Source organism: Eptatretus burgeri, unplaced genomic scaffold, assembly GCF_056783735.1.
Source record: "Eptatretus burgeri isolate ZD-2024b unplaced genomic scaffold, Ebu_testis_v1 Ebu_testis_scaffold_3188, whole genome shotgun sequence".
Taxonomy (NCBI): Eukaryota; Metazoa; Chordata; class Myxini; order Myxiniformes; family Myxinidae; genus Eptatretus; species Eptatretus burgeri.
The window spans coordinates 124,755-150,000 of NW_028225138.1; the positions used below are offsets into that span (position 1 = coordinate 124,755).

Consider the following 25,246-nt stretch of genomic DNA (forward strand, 5'->3'; position numbering starts at 1 on the left):
CAATGACCCCAAACACACTTCAAAAAGCACCGAGGAATGGTTCAAGACAAAACGATGGACTGTTCTGAAGTGGCCTTTTGTACACGTATAAAGGTCTCAAAATCATGGAAAATAAATTGGTTTGATGTAAAAGTCAAAAGCTTTGAAAAGTTCTTAATTGGCCTAAAGTGTTAAAATGGTCTTTAAAAGGTCAAACGGATCTAAAGGGTGCAATTTAAACTTTCAAGGGTCACGATTGTCTTAAGATTCTTCAAATTATCTGAAGGGCAATGGTCTAAAGGGTCTTAATACATCTAAAAATGGTCTCAAGGTCAAAGAGGTCGATAGGCTATGAAAAAGTGTGAAGGTCTCAACGGTTCATTGGCGATGTAATTGGGCGTTTGGGGTCAAAAGGGTCTCAGGGTCCTTCGGGGTCTTCCTGGCATTTTAGGGAAAACAGTGGTGTGAGTGTGTCATTCAGAGACACCGTCATGGTTCCAATATTACCCAATTAATGGACAATCACCTTTATATAGTACATAAATAATGGACAATCCCCTTTATATAGTCAGTAATTAAGGGACAATCACCTTCATATAGTACATAATTAATAGACAATCACCTTTATATAGTACATAATTAATAGACAATCCCCTTCAGATAGAACATAATTAATAGACAATCACCTTTATATAGTGCAGCATTAATAGACAATCACCTTTATATAGTACATAATTAATGGACATAATCACATTCGAATGAAATGTAATTCATAGACGTCGAACTCACGTTGGATTATATTATAATATAATTTGTGGACATGTTCAGTTCCAATAGTACGTAATTAATAGACAAACTATACCCTTCTCCTCCCACCTCCTCAGACTTTTCTCCCTGTGAACGATCATGGACAGTCCGAACAATCAACAGTTCATCCGCTTGTGCCACGTGACGTGCCGAAGACAACAAACAACTCCCCAATGACTCGGACAAGTAAGGATATATTTAGTACGTACGCAATTAAAATGTCTCATCGTTATAACCTCCTCACGTGAGGTTATCGTTCATCAATAAATAACTACCTTTGAGAAAGCACGAACGAGGTGACTCATGAACAGATAAAATTCACTCATAATGACGTGAAAAACCCTGTGACGAACCTTGGTTGCGTTTTCTTCTTAAAAAGACGCATCTTGGGAGGACAAGACCGTTTGTAGAACTATCCTGAAATAAAAACACGGAGCCGAACAAAACACGTCCACACGGCTCGATGTCCACTTCAGGAATGATCTTTCACAACCAGGACCCCATTGTTACCACGTGATCGTTCTATTATCACCATGGGTTACCACATAGTGACGTCAGCCACAATAGTACTTCCACGAAAACATTTCAGCGCGATCATAATCTCAAATTATAAGGTTTCATCGGCGTTATTTATTAATTTTGAAATAAGCAAATCGTTATTATTGTGGGGAGATGTTTTTAGGGTTGGGTTAAGGGTGGTGGAAGGGACTTGAACTTAATTCTATTTTAATCATAATCATAATAATAGTTATCTTTAATTTAAAATCCTTTCTTCAATAAATATATTGTAATTGTTTACAGGAGTTATTTCATTTCACCTCCTCTCCTCATACGTACAGCCACCAAACCCACCGGCCCAACGTTCATGTGACGTCAGCACCCTTGCGATCCGCCATGTTGGACCACCTAATTGTGACGTCACCACTCTTTGCGATCCGCCATTTCGGACTACCAGACTGTTACGTCACCACCCTTGCGATCCGCCATGCTGGACGACCTGACTGTGAAGTCACCACCCTTGCGATCCGCCATCTTGGATTACCACCAACCATCAACCAAAAGGAAACGACACGTGGAATTGCTTCATCGTTTTCACTTTATTAAAATGGTGGATTTTTCTCTCTTTGTTGTTGAGTGAATCTTGTCAACAGGTCCAATTGTTTATCATGTTAATATATCAAAGATGATGTTCACTGTTTACAGTACAGTTCGTGTGATGGAGGGAAAGGTGACGGAGGAGCACAGAGAGAATACCACAGGGTCAGTGTGACACGTGGTCTTGAGTGTTGCCCACCGAGAGGTGACACACCGTGTGTCCGAGGGTCGTGTTTGGTATCCTGTGTGGACCAACATGGCGAGATGACCTGTTTCATGGGGACATGACCTGTCACGGGTCACGATGTTGATCGAAGGAAATAGAAAAGTCTTCGTGAACTCGACACTCACTCTGGTTTCAGAGTTCACAACTCGGACTTGTAACACTTTCCTCCAAGTTTGATCTTTACCTTCACATTCTGCGAAAGGTTATGTTTTGGTCGGCGTGTATTTATTTATTTATTTATTTATTTATTTATTTGTAATCTTGTGATTCGTATAACTCAAAAAGTATTAAACCAAATTGCATGAAATTTGGTGGGAAGATTGGTTATTAGCCAGGAAGCATTCCATTAGATTTTGGGATCGTTCGGGTCAAAGGTCAAGATCAAGATCACGAAAAGGTCAAAATCGTCTTTCTGCGATAACACGGTCAATTTATATTCAATTTGCATGCAACTAACGCCAAAATGTTCAGAATTCACCGCCTCATCTTGTGATATGCAATATGGCATAATGACGCCCATACTCTTGTTACCGGTTAGGGGTCAAAGGTCAGGGGGGTCACGACCTTGAAAAATATGCGGTTTTTGTCATAACGCAGTCAATTCTTCTCCGCTTTACATCAACCCAGCACCAAAATGTTCAGAATTTAATGCCCAACCTTGTGACACAATGACGTCATAACACATGTCACCGGTTGGGGTAAAATGTCGGGGGGGGGGTCACGCCCTTGAAAAATATGCGGTTTTCGGCATAACTCAGTCAATTCTTATTCGATTTGCATGAAACCAGCATCAAACGAGATTACCTTCTCTTGTTGAAACGTTGTATTCACCGAGCTTGCGAGTGAAGACTCGCCAAAACGAGTGAGGTGTTGTTGTTTAGTCCGTAGCCCCCGAAAGTCGGGGGGGGGTCATGACATTATAGACATGTGGTTTGTGTCATAAGACCATTCATATGAAACCAGTTCCCCACACTCATACCAAGAACAAAAAAAGTAGTGGCGGCGAAGGTATGCGCTCTATGAGTGTCCGTTATAGTTCAAACATGTGATGGGCCCGATATGTTCTCATGGATCAGGTATTACCTGGAGGAGGTATATACTCTACCGAGTGTCCTTGTTAATTTTGAATTACTTTATAAAGTTCACATGTTATTAGTATACAAATATATATTAGTCACGTGGTTAACGTCAAGAGTTTTTAACTTGATTCTGTAATCAATGTTGAATAAATAATGAGGTGGCGACATGTTGGGATTGTAAACAATGGAGGAGGTGGGGACATCGATTCCAGCACCTCTCGTGTGCTGAGCAAGCACTCTCCCATTTGGGTACAGAATACAGAAGAGACCCACGTGATGCTGGAGCCCCGGCACACAGAGAGTGGGAGAGACCCACGTGATGCTGGATCCCTGACCCACAGATAGGGGAGAAACCCACATGATGCTGGATCCCTGACCACAGATAGGGGAGAGACCCACATGATGCTGGATCCCTGACCACAGATAGCGGATATACCCACGTGATGCTGGAGACCCGGCCCACAGAGAGGGGAGAGACCCACGTGATGCTGGATCCATGGCCCACAGATAGGGGAGAGACCCACGTGATGCTGGAGCCCCGGCCCACAGATAGGGGGAGACCCATGTGATGCTGCATCCCTGGCCCACAGAGAGGGGAGATACCCACATGATGCTGGATCCCTCACCCACAGAAAGGGAAGAGACCCACGTGATGCTGGATCCCTGGCCCACAGATAGGGGATATACCCACATGATGCTGGATCCCTGGCCCACAGATAGGGGAGAGACCCACATGATGCTGCATCCCTGGCCCACAGATTGTGCAGAGACCCACATGATGCTGGATCCCTGGCCCACAGATAGGGGAGAGACCCTCATGACGATGGATCCCGGGCCCACAGATAGGGGAGAGACCCACGTGATGCTGGATCCCTGGCCCACAGATAGGGGAGAGACCCACGTGATGCTGGATCCCTGGCCCACAGATAGGGGATATACCCACATGATGCTGGATCCCTGGCCCACAGATAGGGGAGAGACCCACGTGATGCTGGATCCCTGGCCCACAGATAGGGGATATATCCACGTGATGCTGGATCCCTGGCCCACAGATAGGGAAGACACCCACATGATGCTGGATCCCTGGCCCACACATAGGGGATATACCCACGTGATGCTGGATCCCTGGCCCACACATAGGGGATATACCCACGTGATGCTGGAGCCCTGGCCCACATTTTGGGGGAGACAAAGACTCCATTGAGAAATGGACAAAGGCCTCGTCGACCTTCAGTTCTGATTGTTGAAGTTGGTGAGTTTTATTCACTAAAAGTTGGTAACAGTTTGCTTTATCAACAAGTTGATACAGGTTAGTAAGACCACCTTGAGTTTTATCAACTAAAACGTGATAAGTATGTGTGACGTCTTCAGCTTCCAAGTTTCTTCGAACACGCTCGCCAAGTGGCTTAAGCATTCAAGCAAGCACTCCGCTCGAAACTGTTGATAAGGAACGGCTAGCTTGGCAAGCGATAGCAAGCTGCTTGGTCACAGGTAAAACCCCGTTTTATCAAAAACTTCATTGGTTCAGAAGAGTCTGTTGATAAGTTTTTTTAATCAAGTAAAAGTTTTACAAACTGTTTCATTAACTTTAGTCGATAAGTTGATGAGTCGAGTACGTGGATGATTAATTGCAACCGTAAAAGATTTAAAACAATTTAAAATTGCTTTTTGCGTTTCGAAAAACATCTCCAACGTCAAAATTATTTTTAAAACGCTGATTTTATTTGTTTTCTTTATTTATTTTAAAGTCCGCGGTTGCTTAGCGACCGGGACGATCGAGCTTCAGTGACGAGTGTGGCGGGAAGAGCGGATTCTTATTTGTTTTCTTTATTTATTTTGAAGTCCGCGGTTGCTAAGCGACCGGTGCGATCGAGCTCCGGTGACGAGTGTGGTGGGAAGAGCGGATTCTTATTTGTTTTCTTTATTTATTTTGAAGTCCCCGGTTGCTAAGCGACCGGTGCGATCGAGCTTCGGTTACGAGTGTGGCGGGAAGAGTAGATTCTGGAGGCCTTCCGGTGAACACGCGGACCGTGGACACCATTCACTTGTTTCACACAAATAATTATCATTATATCGTTTTTAACAATATAATAATATGTTAATTATGCTTTATATCGTGCTTACGGATTCTGATGGACAGTGCAGTACCACACACAGTACCACAGATGAGTCCGAAGTGAAGGCCTACTCGGCCTCGGCCGGTTACTTTGAGCGGTTTTATAAGGCTGACCCAGCAAGCTGTTGAATTGGATGTCAGGGCTGTGACTATCCCTTTTGCTGACACTCCAATCTAACGGTGAACCGGCTTCGTTTGTGGAAACACAGGTTGTGGTGAACCGGTTGAAAGGGGCAAAGCTCCTGAGATTTTTGGCATCCATGCTGAACTTCTCAAGGCTGATGGAAATGCTCCACTCATGTCTCATGGAGTTCTGTGCTCTGTTTTGGAGAACAGGCATCATCCTGACTGACTGGAAGAGGGGACATGTTGACCCTCTCTGGAAAGGGAAGGGTGATCGCTCGGACCACAGCAACTACCGAGGGGAGATGCTGCACTCAGTGCCTGGCAAGATCTTTACTCGGATAATAATTCATGATGGGGTTCGCAACCATATGCTTGACGAGTTTGGCTTTACATCGACGAGGTCGATGATTGACCGTATCCTTGCTCTTCAGGTCCTCACTGAACACAGACGAGAGGTTCAGCGGGGGCCCTCTGGAGGATTGTCTGTCTTTGTGGGTGCCACCAATGTTGAGGGATCTGATTTCTGAACTACTCTCTGGTACTGAGAGTACTGTATGTCACCTGTGAGGTCTGGTGGTTCCACCTCTGACTTATTTACAGTTGTTGCTGGAGTTCGTCAGGAGGTGTGTCCTGGCCTCCACACTTTTCAGTGCTTGTATTGACTGGATTCTGGTGAGGATTTTTGAGATATCAATCTGCGGTGCATCGTATGGGAATGTCAAGATCTCTGTACTTGATTTCGCAGATAATTCAGTCATCTTTGCGGAGACTCTGGACATCCTTACAGGGGCCCTCAGTGAACTGAATGAGGAGTTGGAGCCAGTGGGATTGTGGGTCTCCTGGGTCAAGACTAAGATCCAGGCTTCCAATGACATCCAGGATGCTGCGATCTTGTCTGTACCTGCCTTTATATGAGGATGTTGAGATCACAGAGAGATTCACTTCCCTTCGCAGTGATGTTCATGTCTCTACATGCTGTGAGCTCGAAGTCGATAGACATCACGGCCAGGTCTTGGGAGTCATGGATTCACTGGATCATGGGGTGTGGCACTGTCAGTACCCATGCAGGTGGATGAAATTCCATGTGTTTCAGTCCATGGTGTATCCAGTCTTGCTCTACAAATCTGAGACAAAGACTTAACTCCTTCGGTACCATCTTTCATCAGAGAATCCTTGGCTTTCGCTGGTTGGACTTTAATATATCTAACGAGCATTTGCTGAGAGAAACTCAGATATCATTTGTTACATGGATAGAACGTGAACGTCAGCTACGGCTGTATGGACATGGACATGTGGATCTTCCTCACCAGATTTTGATGGCAAAGGAGCCTCATGAGTGGAAGAAGCCAATGAGCCGACCACTTATTTTTCTTCTTTTTTCATAAACTATGTCAAGGCTCGTATGAGAGCAAACACACAGAACCTATAACAAGGGGAGCAGGAGACAAGAGGGGGTAGGAGAGGGAAGTACAAAACAGAGCGGAACAGAGACATTTGGAGATCTGTGGAAGGGAGAGGAATTGGGGTGAGGAACACGGGGTAAACAAGATGGACATGACAAGGACTTCCAGGAAGGAAAGCTGGGAGTTTGAAGGAGGTGGGTTTGGGGTGGACTTACGGACATAGAAAACATCATGGTTTTGGATGGGGGAAGAAAAGAGTTCGTGGTGAACAGCTGTTTTGAAGATCTGGAGGGAAAAGTGGGATTGAAGAGAGTTTGGGAGTTTGTTCCAAAGGTGGGAAAAATAAAGGAATGAAAGAATGAAGGTGAGTAGTGATTCCTGAATTCGATAGTTTTAGAAGAAGGGAGATGCCCGCGGACCTTGAGCGCCCTGCGGAAATATGAGTGGGACATGTAGCACAGAGTGGGGGTGGGGGGGGCAAGGCCGGAGAGGAGATTGTTCATGACAGAAAGACCACCGACCTGCCTGCGGTGAGAGAGTTGAGAGACCCAAAGACTCAACCTCAACGCGGGAGATGCCAATGATCCTAAATGCCTTGGTTTCCACAGCGTGAAGCCGAGAAAGATGAGAGGTGGGAGCACCAGCCCAGAGGGGAGAGCAGTACTCCATCAGGCTGCGGCCAAAAGCTTTGTATGTGCTCAATCGCTCAGGTCTGCCAAGGAAGGACTTTGCACGATGGAGGATTCCCAGTCGGTGACTGGTTTTGGAGGCCAGTTTGGAAATGTGGCATTCTCACGAATGATCATGGCAGATAGTGAGGCCCAAAACCTTGAATGAAGGGACTTCTTCAAGACGCCTTCCTCATGGTTACAGCAGGTTGATCGGTATCTCAAGGAGATGGGGATGGGCCAGGCATGTGCCTGGGGGATGTGCAGATGGAGGCCGCTGGAGCACTGTGCTGCTCCAGCACAGGCTCCCATACCTGAACTGACCCGATTTAATAAACATTATATGTCATGTCTAAGGAAAGATTGATATAAATTGACATTATGTAATGTTTAAGGATAGAGTGACATAAATAACATTACATGTCATGTTTCAGGATAAAGCGATATGAATAAACATTATTTCGTGTTTAAGGACAAAGTGATATAAATTATCGCCAGCATGCTGAACAATACGTGACGTTCAAAATGATGTAATCTTCCCAAGATTGGTCGGCACATACTGTCGTGGCCAAAAATATTGGCACCCTTGCACATTTTTCAAATAATGCACCATTTCTTCCAAAAAATTGTTGAAATTAAAAAAATCAATTGGTATGCACATATGTTGTTCTTTGGTTTGCAGTGGAACAAAACCAAAAAAGCTGAAAAAATGACTAAATCTTCGCTTATTCCACAACGAAATCCCAAAATGGCCCGGACAATATTATTGGCACCTTTTAGCAGTTGTTAGAAATAATAAGATATCAAGTCGGTGATTCTCCTTTACTTTGGAATTGAACTCACCTGTGGTGAGTTGTCCGTGCCTGCAATATTAAAATCACTCATTCAACCAGTTTGAATCGAGAAAAGGAGTCGTTCTGTTGTTTTGTGTCACTGTGTACAGCAATGAGCATGGAAAAAAGAAAGAAAACAGGAGAATTGAGGAAGTCAGACACGAGATTGTAGCCAAGCATGGACAATCTCAAGTTCCTCTCCAGAGACCTGGATGCTCCTGTGTCCACCGTACGCAATGTTTTCATGAAGTTTAAGGCCCATGGCACTGTCGCCAACTTCCCTGGACATGGCTGCAAGAGAAAACTTGATCGAAGATTGCAGTGAAGGATTGTTCGAATGGTGGAAAAGGAAGCTCGATCAACTGCCAACCAGATTCAAGCTCATCTTCAGACACAAGGTACGACAGTCTCAACACGCACCGTCCGTTGCCAACTCAATGAAAGGGGTTCTATGGTAAGAGACCCAGGAGGATCCCACTGTTGAAAGAGAGACATAAGAAAGCCCGACTGGAGTTTTCCAAAACACACCTGAACAAGCCAACATCCTTCTGGTAGAATGTCCTGTGGACAGATGAGACCAAATTAGAGCTTTTTGGTGAAGCACATAATCTCTATATATGCCTGGTGTTGGCTTAATGGTGAGCGTGGTGGGCTTCGGATCGAAGGATACTGAGTTAAAATCCCACTCAGCTGTTGAATTAATACGAGGTGGGGTTGACTGCCTGTCTTCCTTCCAAGGTTGGCAAAATGAGTGCCAGCTTGCTGGTATCCTGTGTCGGAGTGGCGACCTGGCCATGATTGTGTCCAATAGCCTCGGAGACTGCTTAGGCAGCACCAATGATCTGCACAGAGTATGGACCCAGTTGATGGATGGATGGACATCACCTCTCTGTTCACAGAAAACAAAATAAAGCCTTCAAAGAAAAGAACACCTTCCCTGGAGTCAAACATATAGGAAGTTCGGTGATGTTTTGGGGCTGCTGTGCTGCTTCTGGCATCATGAAATCAGGAGATTACCAAGGCATTTTGAAGCGCAATGTTCAACCCAGTGTCAGAAAGCTGGGTCCCAGTCGAAGGTCATGGGTCTTGCAGCAGGACAATGACCCCAAACACATTTCAAAAAGCACCGAGGAATGGTTTAAGACAAAATGCTGGATTGTTCTGAAGTGGCCAGCAATGAGTCCACATCTAAATCCCATTGAACATCTGTGGGGAGATCTGTAAACAGCAGTTGAAAGAAGACACCCTTTAAATCTGGGAGAACTGGAGCAATTTGCACAAGAAGAGTGGGCCAACTCCCAGTAGAGAGGTGTAGGAATCTCATTCATGGCTGTAGGAAGTGCTTGACTGCAGTTATTTTGTCCAAAGGTTGTGCTACCAAATATTAAGTCTCAGGTGTTAATAATTTTGTCAATGCTATTTCTTTTTATTTTCTGATTTAAAACGATATACCAAGTTCTGAATCAAAAACAAAGCTTCTGTAATATTTATGGTGAAATAAAGAATTGTGGAGACCAAATACCTTCAACTTCAACTTATTTTTAGAGAAAATTGTGAGTTAATTGAAAAAGTACAAGGATGCCAACATTTTTTACCACGACTGTATGTGCAGAAACCCGTAGCAACAATGGTCGTCGGGGCAAGGAACTGTGTCTCGTGCGTGCTAGATCAGGATTGTTACGTAAAATGGCTCACAAAGCTTCTAAAACATCCCAAAATTATTTGGGAAAGTACATCAGAGAAAGGGGTATGCCTCTGCGCTACAAAAGAGTTGGAGAACGTTCTGATCAACTTGCCCAAAAAGTTGATATCTTTCATCCTGTATTGAAAAACTCCCGACAATGTGGGCCAGTGCAAGGCCTGCAGACGGGCGCGTTCTACCCAACCTCATCGATCATCCCTGCCAGTGGGTGGACTTTGACTCTTGTGGGATTACCTCGTGTGAACATGGCATGCTTGGTGATTTATTTAATGGACCTCTGCAATTGGAAAGACGATGCCATCATTCCCCACATTCAGGCAGACTTCCAATAGGGAAACAACATGTCTGGTTTGGGTGCTTCTTGATGATTGTGTGAGTCATCGCTTTCGACGAATCTCTCACCTTCGTTGGCGTGCTCACTCAGCATTGTGCGATGTCTGTGTAGGTATAGGCTGTTCCTTGTGGAGGTTGACGTTGGTAGGTTTTTCTTTTCTTGCCTCCGCTGTCTCATGATGGCAATTCTCCCACATTCAAAGTAGTCCCGGCCTTTGTGGCAAATGTTCCGCCAAGCTGGCCTGTTTGTGGCCTGATGTTTCCAGGTGGAGACTGGAATGGCACAAAACTTGAGTGTCGACTTATGGACAGCCTTATAACGCTTCCTCTGTCCACCACGTGACCGTTTACCAAATTGAAGGGGCTGTAGAAAAGCGCTTTCGGGATTCTATGGTTTTCCATACACATGAGGTGTTCTGACCAGCAAAGCTGGGTATACTCAAATGGGTATATCATCAGGATATACTCAAATGCTTGGATGTGGCGATGGTCTTGAGAATTGAGGTGTTAGGTATTCTGCCTAACCTGGTGATGCCCATAATCTGATGAAGGCATCGCATATGGAATTGATCAAGGAATTTGATATGACAACAATAGGGTGTCCAAGATTCACATCCGTACAGAAGTATTGATAAGACAACGGCGCGCTAGATACTGATCGTAGTGTCCAGGTGAACGCCACGTTCATGCCAAAGGCGACGTCTCAATCTTTCAAAGGATACACATGCTTTACTGAGTCTTGATGTTACTTTGTCTTCAATCATTGCATTTTGGGAGAGGACCCCTCCGAGGTAACAGAACTTATCTACAATTTTGAGTGGCATGTCATCGATGGTAATGTGTGGGACAGTGTACACACACATTCTGGTCTTGGCTGAAGCATAGCCTCGGTCTTTTTTGAGGCTAACCGTAAGGCCATAGCGATGAGCAGATTGCGCAAAGGCATTGACAATAAATTGCGTGTCTTTGAGATTATGACTGAAGAGTGCACAGTCATCGGCGAAAAGTAGATCACGGAGCAACATTTCCGTGACTCGAGACTTGGCCTTCAGATCCTGCAAATTAAAGACACTACCATCAGTGTGAAACTGGATCATCACTCCCCAGGTGCAATGTTCAAAGGCATCATGAAGCATAAAAGAAAACACAATGCCAAATAATAGGCGAGCAAGGACACGGCCTCGCTTTGTGCCGTTGGTAACAGGAAATGGCTCAGAAGTTGAGTTGAAATGGCTCTCCGTCCAAGTTGAGCTGACCTATCCCTCGCCATTCCCACAAGCCTCACTTGTCTATCCCCATTCTGTCCAATTCTTTTTTGTATTTTCCCGCTCTCCCAGTTGTGTGCGTGCGTGTGTGTGTGTGTGTGTGTGTGTGTGTGTGTGTGTGTGTGTGTGTGTGTGTGTGTGTGTGTGTGTGTGTGTGTGTGTGTGTGTGTGTGTGTGTGTGTGTGTGTGTGTGTACTTCAGCCCACTGCAACTATATCAAAGAGAAAGAAAAGAAGAGACATAGAGGCATGTATCCACAAATTCCAACCTTATGCCAATGATAGATAGTAAACCATCCCAGGCTTTTAAAATCCTGTCATTCCCAATGATTGTATGGAAGAGTCGTGAAGATTTGTGAGTGCATGCTGTTATGTTACATCATGTTTTTAATGAGGGAACATTACAGTAGTGGCTCGGTCGTGCATTCGGTGAAGTCTCATCGCATTGCTCTCAGGGGTCTGGGTTGGATTCCCAACACTGCTCAGCGAAAAGACTCGCACACCTGTGATGCAGTGGCTACCTCTGCAGGATTCATTCTCGCCTGAGAAATTACATTCGTGACTCATCATGCGCATCCCACGCTCCGTCACATGATTTCTGCTGCTCTACCACAAGCATAAGAGCTGTGCCTCAAGTTGAGGAAGTAGGATCAAGTATATGGTGGCAGGATTTGCACTCTGCCACCATAAAAACACTTCACTCAGCAAAAAATAACAAAACACATGAAGCGGAGTGTGGTGGGGTGGTGCTGAGGTGTCGTCCACTAGACTCGCGGTCTCCTCGGGTTAACCTGAGGCGGTCCCTTCGGGTGGGTACCTAGAATGTCCTGTCACGAAGAGATGGGGATGGGCCAGGCATCTGCCTGCATGCCTGGGTGATGGCCAGACAGAGGCTCCCTGGAGTACCGGTGGAAAGTCGACGCAGTGGTACACTGTGCCGTATGCTCCGTATGTATGTTCATGTATATGTTGTTTGTGCTTGTGTAGGCCGTAAATGACATTGATGAAGAAGAAGAAGGAGAAGGAGAATGCTTTCTCAAACCACCTGACCAGCTGGTGCTGACCTCTGAGGTATGTGTTTCTTGTTGATCATTGTGACCTTGATCAAAAGATCTTTGATGACATAACACACTCAGCACATTAACAACCCCCTCGACGAACATGTGTAACCTTCTCGTTACATTTGACCTCATAAGATTGCTGGTGTCAGCGGAAAAAATGCAGGTAAACCACAGTTAAGTTGAATAGTCATTAATCGGGTCATTAGTTTACCCGATAAAGATATATGATCGTGTTTTTAAAAGGTAAAGTTATATTTCAATATTTATCATACTGTATACAACGAGGATGAAATTGTCACCCATATCTGTCCCATTGTCTGAAGGAAAACAAAGTCTTCTTCATAACAAGTACATTGTGTACTTAGCAGTGTGTCCCTATAACTTGGCTTTGTCCACTACCTGAACTAAATATTTGGGTTTTTTTAATTTCCCTTCATTCCTCATATCAAAACCGTGTAGATCTTCAATCAATGAACTCTTTCATCATTATGTCCCACTGTCTCCTGCAGGAGCTGAATGAAGAGATTCCCCGCACACTGACGACGAGCAATCCACAAGCTCCACGGAATATTACTAGCTACAGCTACCAGGTACGGATGTTACCGACTGCAAATACAATGTATGGATGTTACTTACTGCAATTACCATGTATGGATGTTACTGCATATCCCATGTATGGATGTTACTACAGCGACCATGCGCAGATGTCACTACATATGCCATGTATGGATGTTACTTCCGACAGCTACCATGTATGGATGTTACTACTGTTGCCATGTAAGGATGTTAATTACTACATCTGCAATGTATGGATGTTACTGATTACAGCTACCATGCTTGGATGTTAGTGCAGCTACAATGTATGGATGCTATTTACTGCATCTACAATGTATGGATTTTACTTACTGCATATACCATGCACAGATGTCACTGCATATACCATGTATGGATGTTACTACTGTTGCCATGTAAGGATGTTAATTACTACATCTACAATGTATGGATGTTACTGACTACAGCTATCATGTACTGAAGTTACTTACTCCAGCTACCATGTGAGGATGCTACTTACGACTAGCATGTAAGGATGTGAATTACTACTACCATGTAAGGATGTTGCTTGCTAATGATATAATGTAAGGATGTCACTTATTACAGTTTCCATGCAACATGCAAAGATGTTACTCACTCCTGCTACCATTGTAAGGATGCTACCATGCAAGGATGATACTATAACTGCCATGTATGGATGTTACTTACTGCATTTTCCATGTAAGGATGTCACTCACGTCTGCAAACATGTAAGGATGTTAATTAATCTGCCATGTACAGATGTTACTTGCAGATACCATGCACTGAAGGTACTTATTCCAGCTACCATGTAAGCATTTTACTTACTGCAGCTACCCTGTAAGGATGTTACTACTACTACCATGTAAGGATGCTACCATGTAAGCATGTTACTGCTTATAGCTTCCATGTAAGGATATTACTTGCTACTGTTACCATGTAAGGATGCTACCATGTAAGCATGTTACTGCTTCCAGCTTCCATGTAAAGATGCTACTACTACAATGTAAGGATATTACTTGCTACTGTTGCCATGTAAGGATGCCACTTACTACAATTTCCATGTAAGCATGTTACTACTGCTACCATGTAAAGATGTTAATTTCTTCATCTACCATCTACAGATGTTACTTACTACTTTTACCAAGTGTAGATGTTGCTTGATACATCTACCATATAAGGATGTTACTACTGCTACCATGTATGGATTGAACGCACATCCGATATTATTGGAGCGATATGCCACAATACAAGGCGGTTTCCTTTTTTATCTTTTTATTTTTGTTCATTATTTCTTCGGTTTGAAAATGCATGGCACTTTGCCCAATCGTGTTGTATGATGTAATATCATCAGTCCGGTGAGTATTTTGTTTTTTATCCATTAAAGTACGATGGTGTACATTTCACAACTTCCATGTGTGTACAGGAACAAGCATTCGTTCAGAGCATGGTTGATGACTTAGTTGTGCACTTCATTCTGGAAGGAGATCTTCATGTTGAACAGTCAAGTGAAGCATCTCAACAAAGGTGCACAGGTAAGCTGTGTGTGATGGGTAAAGTGAAGATAATCTCAATGTTGAAAAATGTTCACTTACCTTGATGAAATAAAATCTACGAATAATGCTCGACCGCACACAGTTATTTATTTACTGCATAAAGAGGAGAATATAGGGTGGAAGGACTAGTGTTGAGGAGTGCAGTGCTGGTTCTGTTGGGTCCAGTTTTGGAGAAAGTGGCGGGATTGACTTGGAATCTCTCAGCCTTAGTGGGAGAGAGGTTCACCAACTGCAGCGGGTAGAGAGCAGCCTGTGATGGGGAAGTGGGATGCAGTCAGGTCAGGAGTAATTGGGCATCTTGGACTTTTCTCCAAAGACAGTATTTAGACACTCAGCTTGTCTATGAACAGATTCCAGCATGACTCCATGGTTGTGGGATGTGTGGAGGGACCATTGGTTCCCATCTTTTGCATTTGCCTTCCAGGTCGACAATTCAACCCTATTTATTGAGATCGGCTCCACACACAAATCAGTGTACCAGGCTTGGCATATTGAACAGGACAGGCAGGTTGAACATGAAGGAATGAACTGGTAAAGAAAAAAACATTTCGCTGAGGATGAAGTTCCAGAAACTGTCAACGTCCAGGGTTAATGCAAATAATGGACCATTCTGCAAGTGAGATAGATTACCTTGCAAAATTCAGGAAAAGACAACACCTGGGTAGCTCTCTGAAGGCAATCAGAGTAACACTTTCAAGAGTACCATATTTTCCGTCCATAAACTGCAATTTTTATCAGCAAAAAAGGTAAAAGTTTGGGGTGCGGTTAATACATGGGTATAGAAAAAAATCACTGAAAAAGAGTAATGCTGAATTTCAATTGTATTCCAAATGAACACTTTTTTAACAGTCGGAACTGCTGTTTCGCTCAATTCCGCCATTTAAATTTTGAAAATCAGTTCAGGTTAAGAGTTTGTACAGCGGTTTATTAACCGTGTGCAGAAATTAAATAAGTCACACTCAAAAACGTCCAGAGACACCCGCAGTTTATGGGTGTGTCCTGTATGGAGCCTCATAGCTCTGAAAACGCCATAAAACTCAAAATAAAAAGAACACCTGGTTTTGCATCAAAAGAAGAATTATTCACAATAGCTGGAGACGAATAACGGAGCACCCACCTCAAATAAGCTTGTGTGGCAAGCTTCCCTTGTATGTCGTGTTCAAGAGGAAGACACTGCCCAAAGACAAGTTTCCAACCGGCGTCATTGTTCGTGCGCAGCAGAAGGGGTGGATAGACGAGGGACTGGTCCAGAACTGGGTGAGCATGGTCTGGAGTAGTAGGCTGGATGACGGTCTCTCCCAACGATGGAGCATGCTCGGCCTGGATGCGTTCAGTTGTCACAAGACTGGCGACACCAAAGCGCTGCTCCGTCGGACCAGCACCGATCTCGTCATCATCCCAGGTGGGATGACATCGCTCTTGCAGCCCCTTGGTTTGTCCATCATCAAGCTGTTCAATGACAGGCTACGTCACTGCAGGTCCGACTGGATGATGAGTGGATAGAAGACCTACAGTCCAACACCAAGAATTGGAGGATGAGAAAGGTCGCCTTGCGATGGATGATCTGCGGCTGGATCATCAAGGTGTGGGAGGGGATACCGTCAGACATTGTCAAGCGAGCATTTCTGAAATTTTGCATCTCCAACAACTTGGACGGCACAGAGGACGACATAACTTGGGAGGAGGAGGCTGCAAATGACGGTGACAGCGATGTGGACAGCAACGGGGACTTGCTCTACCCTGATTTGGACAAGGAGTTACGTGCTGTCTTTGACGAGTCGACGAGGAAAGCATTGACGAGGATTTCCTCCGGTTTATCTGAAAAGCTTCATCAAACCCAAACGACCTTTTCAGGGCCGCAAATCCACAAGAAATATGTATGATACCGGTATGAATCGCTTTTCTTCTTTTTTCTTGTCACAAAAACAAAACCCACTTTGTAATATTAAAAAATAAGAAATAAAAATAAAAACTTCTTGGTATCCTCTCCTCTCTCTTCAGCTTCTTGAAAATGAGAATAAGACTATAAGACAAAATTAAGTGGACATGGGAGTAAGCATGTTGTCACTTTGTTCCGTACAGAGTCAATGTACAAACGTGTTTATATCTTTATAAGAAAATAAAATAATCAATATATTCATTTATTTTGAGAAAACCAGAAAATACGGTACGTTACCAGAAGAGCCAAAAGTAGCATATTAAGCAAAAACGATCTGAGAGGTTTCATTTTGACAGGACAAAGTAAAACAAAGAATTAGAGCAGGGGTCGGGAACGTTTTTGACCCAGAGAGCCATTAAAGCAAAATATTTGGAAATCTATTTCAGTGAGAGCCATATAATATATTTTAAGACTGAATTCAACTAAATGTGAGTATAATAAGCCTCTGAATTTATTCTTTTAAATAATGTTGTTATAATACTCACCATTAATGGGACTTCTGGTGCTGCATCGATTTGCTGATGGCTTTGTTGTCTGGTTGGTACTTGGTGAGGTTAAGCTTCATGCAAGCGTTGAGGCTTTCATCCGTTTGACGTAATAGTAGGTTGGACTTGATGTTTTTAAGATGTGAGAATGACTGCTCACATGCATACGTAGATCCAAACAAGGTCAATACAGCAATACTCACACGCTGCAGTGTGTGGTATGTGACAGGAAGCGCGTTCCAAGTTTTGATAATTAGCTGGTCTTCGGGTTGAAGTTTTTTTCATTTCTGTCCACATGTGCTTGCTCGCCAACTCCGCTTTCTATTGTGCGATTCTTTCCAAATCTTCATTCAGTGACTTGAACTTATTCACCCACATGTCTGAGGCCTTCAGGTCAGCCACTTCTCATTCAAAATCTCTGACGGAGACACCAGGAATGTAACTCAGGTCGGCTGTGTTCAGTGAACACTCGTTTGGATGGGTGATGAACTTAAAAAAGACGAGTGTGCTCACAAAATTCTCCAAAGCGTGCTTTGAATGACTGTCGGAGACTGGATGTGAAGCCAGCTAACTGGTGGAGATCAAAGTTTTGAGTGGGCTCACTTGCTGTGCATGCATCTTTAAATTGTCAATTTTTCAAAATGTAGTAAACGACCTGTTTCAAGATCCATGATAAAGAGCTCCAGCTTGTTTTCAAAAGCAAACACGGCTTGTTGAAGGGATAACACTGTATTTCCAATGCCTCGCATTTTCACGTTGAGCTCGTTCAGATGTTCAGTCATATCCACGAGATAGTAAAACTTGAGGAGCCACTCAGTTTCGGCTAGCTCAGGATGCTCAATCCCTTTCATTTCAAGGAAAGTCCGGATTTCATTCAGGCAAGCCGCAAAACGGCTAAGCACCTTCCCTCTTGACAACCAACGCACATTGCTGTGCAAAAGCTGACCGTGATAGTTATTTCCAACTTCATCCAGCAGTGTTTTAAACTAGCGACCATTTAAGGCTCGGGCAACAATAAAATTGATCACACGAATGACCAGCGACATCACTTCGCCAAGCTGCCCATCACACATCTGAGCACAAAGTGCCTCCTGGTGTAGAATGCAATGGAAACTTAAGAAGGGTCTATTTTCATGTTCATGGAGAAGCGCCACAAATCCTTTGTTTTTCCCCACCATACACGGAGCACCATCAGTACACACTGAGATAAGTTTATCCATTCGTAGATTTTTTTCTTGAGCGAACTCCATGAAAGACTTGAATAAATACTCACCTCTTGTGGACCCTTTTATTGACAGAACAGCAAGACTTTCTTCGCGCAGTGTATCACCAGCAGCATATCTTGCAATCACACTGAACTGCGACAAATGGCTTACGTCTGTTGACTCATCCAAAGCCAGGGAAAAGAACGGCGCTGTATTTATGTCCTTCACTTGCGTTTCCTCCACTTGGTTTGCCATCATGATGGTACGATCATGAACAGCTCTTGCCGACCGAGGCATGTCTTGTATCCGTTTGATTATCTTGTCTTTGTTCGGAAGATCATCAAAAAGTTCATTGGCGACATCCAGCATGAACGTTTTAGCATCCTCGCCATCTCTGAATGGTTTTCCGTTACTCACTATTGCTAAAGATCCAGCAAAGCGAGCGGAATTATAGTCACCTTGCCGTGTCCATACGCGGAGTTGCTGCTGGCTGGCTTGCACCCTGCTCAGTAGCTCTTGGCACGCTTTCTTTCTGCTGCTCCCGCAGGGGATTTTGATGCAAAGGTAGCATGGCGCGTGTCGAAGTTCCGCTTTATATTCGACCGTTTCATCGATGCAATTTTGTCATTGCAAATTAGACACACCACAGAACCTGCTCTCTCCACAAAGGTGAATTATTCGGCCCATTCGTCCTGAAATGTACGATACTCCTCATCTTTTTTATTTTCGCCATCTTCTTCATCGAAGGGTTAGCTTTGAGAAAATGAGAGATTGGGAGATGTTGACCCAACTGAGGCTTGGCAAATAGTGAGTCTGGCTGGCCTGCACACAGGCTTATGTACTCGAGAGGTGCGGCGCGGCCGGCCGACTCTGGGATGCTGTCGCCTCAGCGGTGGCGCGTGATTGGTTGAGATGAATTCCGCTACGCGTCTCGGCGGCGGCACGTCATTGGAGGAACCGAAATCACTAGTCGCCTCGGCCGCATGACTGGACGAAACAAAAACCGCTTCAGCCAACTCGGAGGAGTTTTTTCTTCTCTCCTTCTGCCAAGTTCAGCCCTGCACGTGAATGAAGCACGACACCATTCAAACTGTAGGTAAAGTTTCCGTGAGAAATATTGGGCTTTCAAAGTTTCAAACTCCAATTTTATCTGCGAGCCAGATGCAATCATCAAAAGAGCCACACCTGGCTCGCGAGCCACACGTTCCTGACCCCTGAATTAGAGCCATTTTGGAAGATGTGAGTTGGAAATGAAACATATTGAGGAAGGCATGCAGTTTCACAAAAAGGGTCTTTACTTCAACATCGTGGTCAGTGATTTGACGGCTCATTTCAATAAAACTGTCACGGCAGCAGATCCAGTGTGTACACGTTAAGAAAAGGATGACCCTCGGGTGAGAAGACAGAAAAGCATCCATTTCGACAGGTGAAAAGACAACAAGGACTATATGAGGACAGACGGACAGGATGGTGTGAAGTGAGAAGACAGCATGGTAGGCCGCAGAATGTGCACTGAACAACAGAAAATGTTGGATCCCCAATGTCCCTCTTTCCATATTAAATTAATGTCCAGGCTCCACCATTGGTTGAGAACACATTGGTGTGGTTAGGGTCATATGATGCTCAATATGTGATGTCATGTGAACCTCCTTTATGTCGGTGATCCGAGTGTATAACTTACAGTACACCAAGGAAATGATGAACACGGAAAGTGCCTACAAAACTCTCATGAAATTTCTGGGCCATTGGCCATTTTAATTCCTTCTCTTTGCAGGGATGAAGGACACTCGTCAGGAACACGAGGAGGAAGTGGGCAAAGAGCAAGATGGAGACGAAATGCAGACCGATAAGGTTGTTGTTTCTTTAAGATCCATTTTCTATTGTCATGACTTGGAGAGAATGAGTAAATTAAATACACAGGTACACCTGTCATGTAAACTGATCCACTTGAACATTTCTATTGATCTTGTGATGAAAAAAAATCATTTTTACAGTGACCAAGAGCATGTACATGGAGGACAAGTACACTGATAGACTTTCATGTGAATTATAAACACGAGTTCCACACAATGGACAAATCAACATTGTGTGTGCAATTTGAACTTGGGATCCAAGAATCATAACCTGTTTGCTTTGGTGGGAACATGACCAAACAGGTGAACCCAAATTATTCTTCAAATAAAAGGCACTCTGGTCTCATGTTCATGCACATTTTATTCCGCCTTGCCTTGGCCAAGGTTTGTTCAAGAGTCCTTCATACTTATTAAACGATCGGTTGCAAAACCGGGCACAAACAAGCCAAGTAAACAGCAGCGTTGGTCAATGAGCTGTTGACTTGAGTACTTGCAAATAAATGATGATTGGATTGGGAATTGCAATTGGAAGGAGACCACATGGGTTATCAATCGGGTTATCATGGCAGCTCTAGAATATATCAGAAAGAAAGGAAGAAAACAAGGATCTCCTTGCGATCGCTGTTGTGGGCAGTTTTGTGCGGCATTTTCTTGCACTACATCGGAGGCTCTCCGGCGTGCTCGCATCTGGCACGCCGCTGGTCCCTGCCTTCGTGGGCCTGCCTCTCGCACGCTTACCTCAGCCTCGACGTGGATAGCTCTGGCTCTTGTGGTGTTTGAGCTGGGATCGGTGAGCAGCGGCTTTTCTCAGTAAGATAATGCAAATATCTTTCCTTCAGAATGTCCCACCCCAATTAAACATTGTCATTGATAACATTCCTCTGCAAAAAGTTCAATCGTTCACTCTCCTTGATTTTGTAATCCAATTAGGTCTGAAGTGGAATAGTCAGGTCCAGCAGATGGTATCTCATGCTACACGACGACTCATTGTTCTTTGTACTTTGAAGAAATATGGTGTGAGTGCCCTTGATCTTGTTGAAATATACAAAGTGTTCATCAGTCCTTTGCTGGAGTTTGGCATGCCCGTGTGGGGTTCTGGCATCACTTGAGCTCAGAGCATGGACTCCTATAGAGAAGGACTGGAACCTCCCATGCTCGGGGTTTGTAACTTGAGTCTGAAGGATTAACTTGAGTCCGGGGCTAAAATGACTTCTGAAAGGGCTGGAGACACGATCTCGGGATCCAGATAGGGGTTTTTGAGGACGGCGAGTTCAGTCGTGTCATTTTCAACACCACCTGAGGTCATCTTCAAGGTTAAAAGGTCATATTTCAAGGTCAAATTACTGAATTTTGGTATTTTTTGCCCGTTTTTGTGTCTAACTCATAAACGGTGAGAGATGGCTGATTGTAATAAGATGCAAGTGTGCAGAGCTGTCAAACTTTGATATTTATTGTCATATATCATATTACGTAAACATTATATGCATGTCACAACACTATGCCTATTACAACTATGTCTATGTCTATCACGAGTTGGAGAGCTTTTCTTGCCTCCTGAGGCATCACAAAGCTTTTTCTTTGTCACTTGCATTGAGGACATAAGCTTTCAATAGAATGTTAGCTAAAGTAGTACATGCAGCATTACTCCGAGCTAAACGTGCATCTACAGAGGATAACAGCTCAGCAAAATGAAATCGGCAATGCATTTTAGTCTTGTCATACAAATTTTAGGCATTATGTACAAAAAGATGGTTGACAAAGTCGGCACACTCAATCCACCTCTATTCAAATTATCTAGAAACTCAGATGACAGGTCAGGTCAGGTATGGGAGCATGTGCCAGAACAGCGCGTCGCTGCGTCCACTTTCCGCCAGTACTCCAGGGGCCTCCGTCTGGCCATCCCCCAGGCAGATGCCAGGCCCATCCCCATCTCCTTGAGATGATGGTCAACCTGTTGCAACCATGAGGCACGTGGTCAGCCCACTGGCCTCCTCCACTCATGAGACTCCCTCGCTGAGAGAATCTGGTGAGCAGGATCAGCGTCAGGAAAACGAGCCACATGTCCATACAGCCGCAACTGACGCTCACGGACTATGCAGGTAACAAATCTCATCCGAGTCTCTCTCAGCAACCGCTCGTTGGACACAAAATCCGACCAGCGATAGCCAAGGATTCTCCGAAGAGACCTGGTACCAAAGGAATTAAGTGTCCATCTCAGATCCTTGGTCAGAGTCCAAGTCTCGCACCCATAGAGCAAGACTGGAAGTACCAAGGACCTGAAGACTCGGACTTTCGTCCTCCCGCACAGGTACCGGCAGCGCCACACCCCATGATCCAGTGAATCCATGACTCCCCAGGCCCGACCCAGACGTCTATTGACCTCTGACTCGCAGCCAGCAGAGACCTGAATATCACTGCCAAGGTAAGTGAATCTCTCCACGACCTCAACATCCTCACCACAAACAGACACAGACAGGACAGCAGCATCCAAGATGTCACCGAAAGCCTGGATCTTAGTTTTGACCCAAGAAACCCGTAATCCCAACGGCTCCAACTCCTCATTCAGCACTGCGAGGGCCCCCAAAAGGATGTCTAAAGTCTCCGCAAAGATGGCTGCATCATCTGCAAAATCAAGGTCCGAGATCTTGACATTCCCAAATGATGCACCGCAACTTGATCTCTCCGACATCCTCCCTAAAATGCAGTCCATACAAGTGCTGAAAAGTGTGGGGGCAAGTACACATCCCTGACAAACTCCAGTAACAACTGTAAATAAGTCAGAGATGGTACCACCACACTTCACAGCACTCTCAGTACCAGAGTAGAGTTCAGACATCAGATCGATCAGTTTTGGTGGCACCCCACGAAGACCAAGAATCCTCCAGAGGACATCCCGATTCACTGAATCGAACGCTTTACAGAGATCAACATAGGCTGCAAGCAGCCCCTGCTGAAACTCTCGTCTGCGTTCGGCGAGGACACGAAGTGCAAGGATACGGTCAATCGTTCACCTCTTTCGTGTAAAGCCTGACTGCTCTGGACGCTGGTGCTCAAGCAGATGGTGGCGAACCCTATCAAGAATTATCCGAGCAAAGACCTTGCCCGGCACTGAGAGCAGCGTCACCCCTCGGTAGTTGTTGCAGTCTTGGCGATCACCCTTACCTTTCCAGAGAGGGACAACAAGGCCCCTCTTCCAGTCAGTTGGGATGATGCCTGTGTTCCAGGCAGAGCACAAAACTGCATGCAACGACACGAGTGCAGCATTTCCACCAGCCTTGAGAAGTTCAGCATGGATGCCACAGATCCCTGGAGCTTTGCCCCGTTTCAACTGGTTCACCGCAGCCCGTGTTTCCACAAGCGAAGGTGGACCACAGTTGATTCGAGGGTCAGCAACAGGGATTGTAACACCCTTGACGTCCAACTCGACAGCTGGGGGATCAGCCTGGTACAACCGCTCAAAGTAACCGGCCCAGCGGGCCTTCACTTCAGACTCCTCTGTCAAGAGCCCACCACTCTCTGCTCGAACTGCAGTGCTCCGAGGGATGGGCTTGGATGAACGTAATGCGTGAATTCCCCTGTAAGCGGGACGAGAATCACCTGTCCACAGGTGATGCTCTACCCCCTCACAGATTCCTCGCACATAGGCCTCCTTGTCCACCCTCAGTGCACGTACAGTTTTACGCCTCAGCTCCCTGAACAGCTCAGCTCTGCCATTCAGCCTGGCCCTGCGACTCTGGTCAATGGTATCCAGTGTCCCTTGAGAGACAAAATTCTTCTTTGCCCTGCGGTGAGCTCCAAGGCATCCACCGGCAACATCAAGGACGTTGGTCTTGAAGGCGCTCCACAACTCTTCAGGACCCCCCAAGCACCCAGACCCCCCAAGTGTCCACTCAGCCTGTTCGCAAACTCCTCAGCTACTCTCTCATCCCTGAGCTTGGCAACATCCAGCCTAGGCTGGGATGGTACCATTCTCCAGGATTTAAGGTGCAGCTTTAGAGTTGCTACAACAAGCCTGTGGTCAGTATTGAGGAACTGAGCACTCCGGTAGACCCTGCAGTTCTGGATCATCCTCCAACGACCGTCAATGAGGACATGGTCAATCTCCTTTGTCACACCGCCAGCGTTGGAATACCAAGTCCAGCGATGAGCTTGTGGGCGCTGAAACCATGAACCAGCCACCCTAAGTCCTTGACTTCTTGCAAAGTCAAGGAACTTAGTGCTATTCTGGTTCATAGTTCCTGACCCATGGGGACCAACACACACCTCATAACCATCCCTATCAGTTCCAGTCGATGCATTGAAATCCCCCAAGACTAGAAGTGTATCTCGTCTGGGGCACTGATCAAACACAGACTCGAGCGTGGCATAGAATGTGTCCTTCACGGTGAGATCACTCGCCTCAGTCGGAGCATAGACAGAGACCAGGGAAATGACACCTGGGAAATAGGAGTGACGAATCCTTCGTCTCATAATACGCTCGTTGACCGGTGTTACCTCCATTATCATTGGGGTCAGCTTATTGGACACAGCTACAGCAACTCCTTGGGTATGGTAACCATCAGAGCGACCAGACCAATAGTAGGTCTAACCACCCACCATTATCTCGCCGCAATCCGGTCTCCGAACCTCAGAGAGAGCTGCAATCCCGATGTCCAAACGCTTGAGCTCAGATGATAACAGAGACAGGTGATCATCCTCTCTTAGGGATAGGACATTCCAGGCACCCACCCGAAGGGACCGCCTCAGGTTAACCCAAGGAGACCACCGTCTGGTGGACGACACCTCAGCACCACTCCGACACACTCTCCCGCAATCTGACCCAGGGATGTTACCCCGTGGTTTCCCTCCTATCATCAAAGATTGGGGGTCCCGAAGGCTTTGCCCCAATCCCGTCATCCGGTGAGCTGCCCTGCGAAGGGAAGCTGCACAGGAGGTACTCCCACGGA

The 25,246-nt window shown here is 45.3% G+C and overlaps 2 long non-coding RNA genes across 2 annotated transcripts; both read left to right on the forward strand.

The window, feature by feature from the left end:
* The first annotated feature begins 709 nt into the window (after positions 1-709).
* Positions 710-2,560, forward strand: LOC147006325 (uncharacterized). Its single transcript, XR_015054921.1, has 3 exons — positions 710-972; positions 1,626-1,894; positions 1,990-2,560. It is a non-coding gene; the product is annotated as an uncharacterized LOC147006325 (long non-coding RNA).
* A 2,402-nt stretch (positions 2,561-4,962) lies between these two features.
* LOC147006326 (uncharacterized) lies at positions 4,963-20,618 on the forward strand. The gene is made up of 5 exons (XR_015054920.1): positions 4,963-5,201; positions 12,619-12,702; positions 13,202-13,282; positions 14,689-14,797; positions 20,222-20,618. It is a non-coding gene; the product is annotated as an uncharacterized LOC147006326 (long non-coding RNA).
* Positions 20,619-25,246: the final 4,628 nt, after the last annotated feature.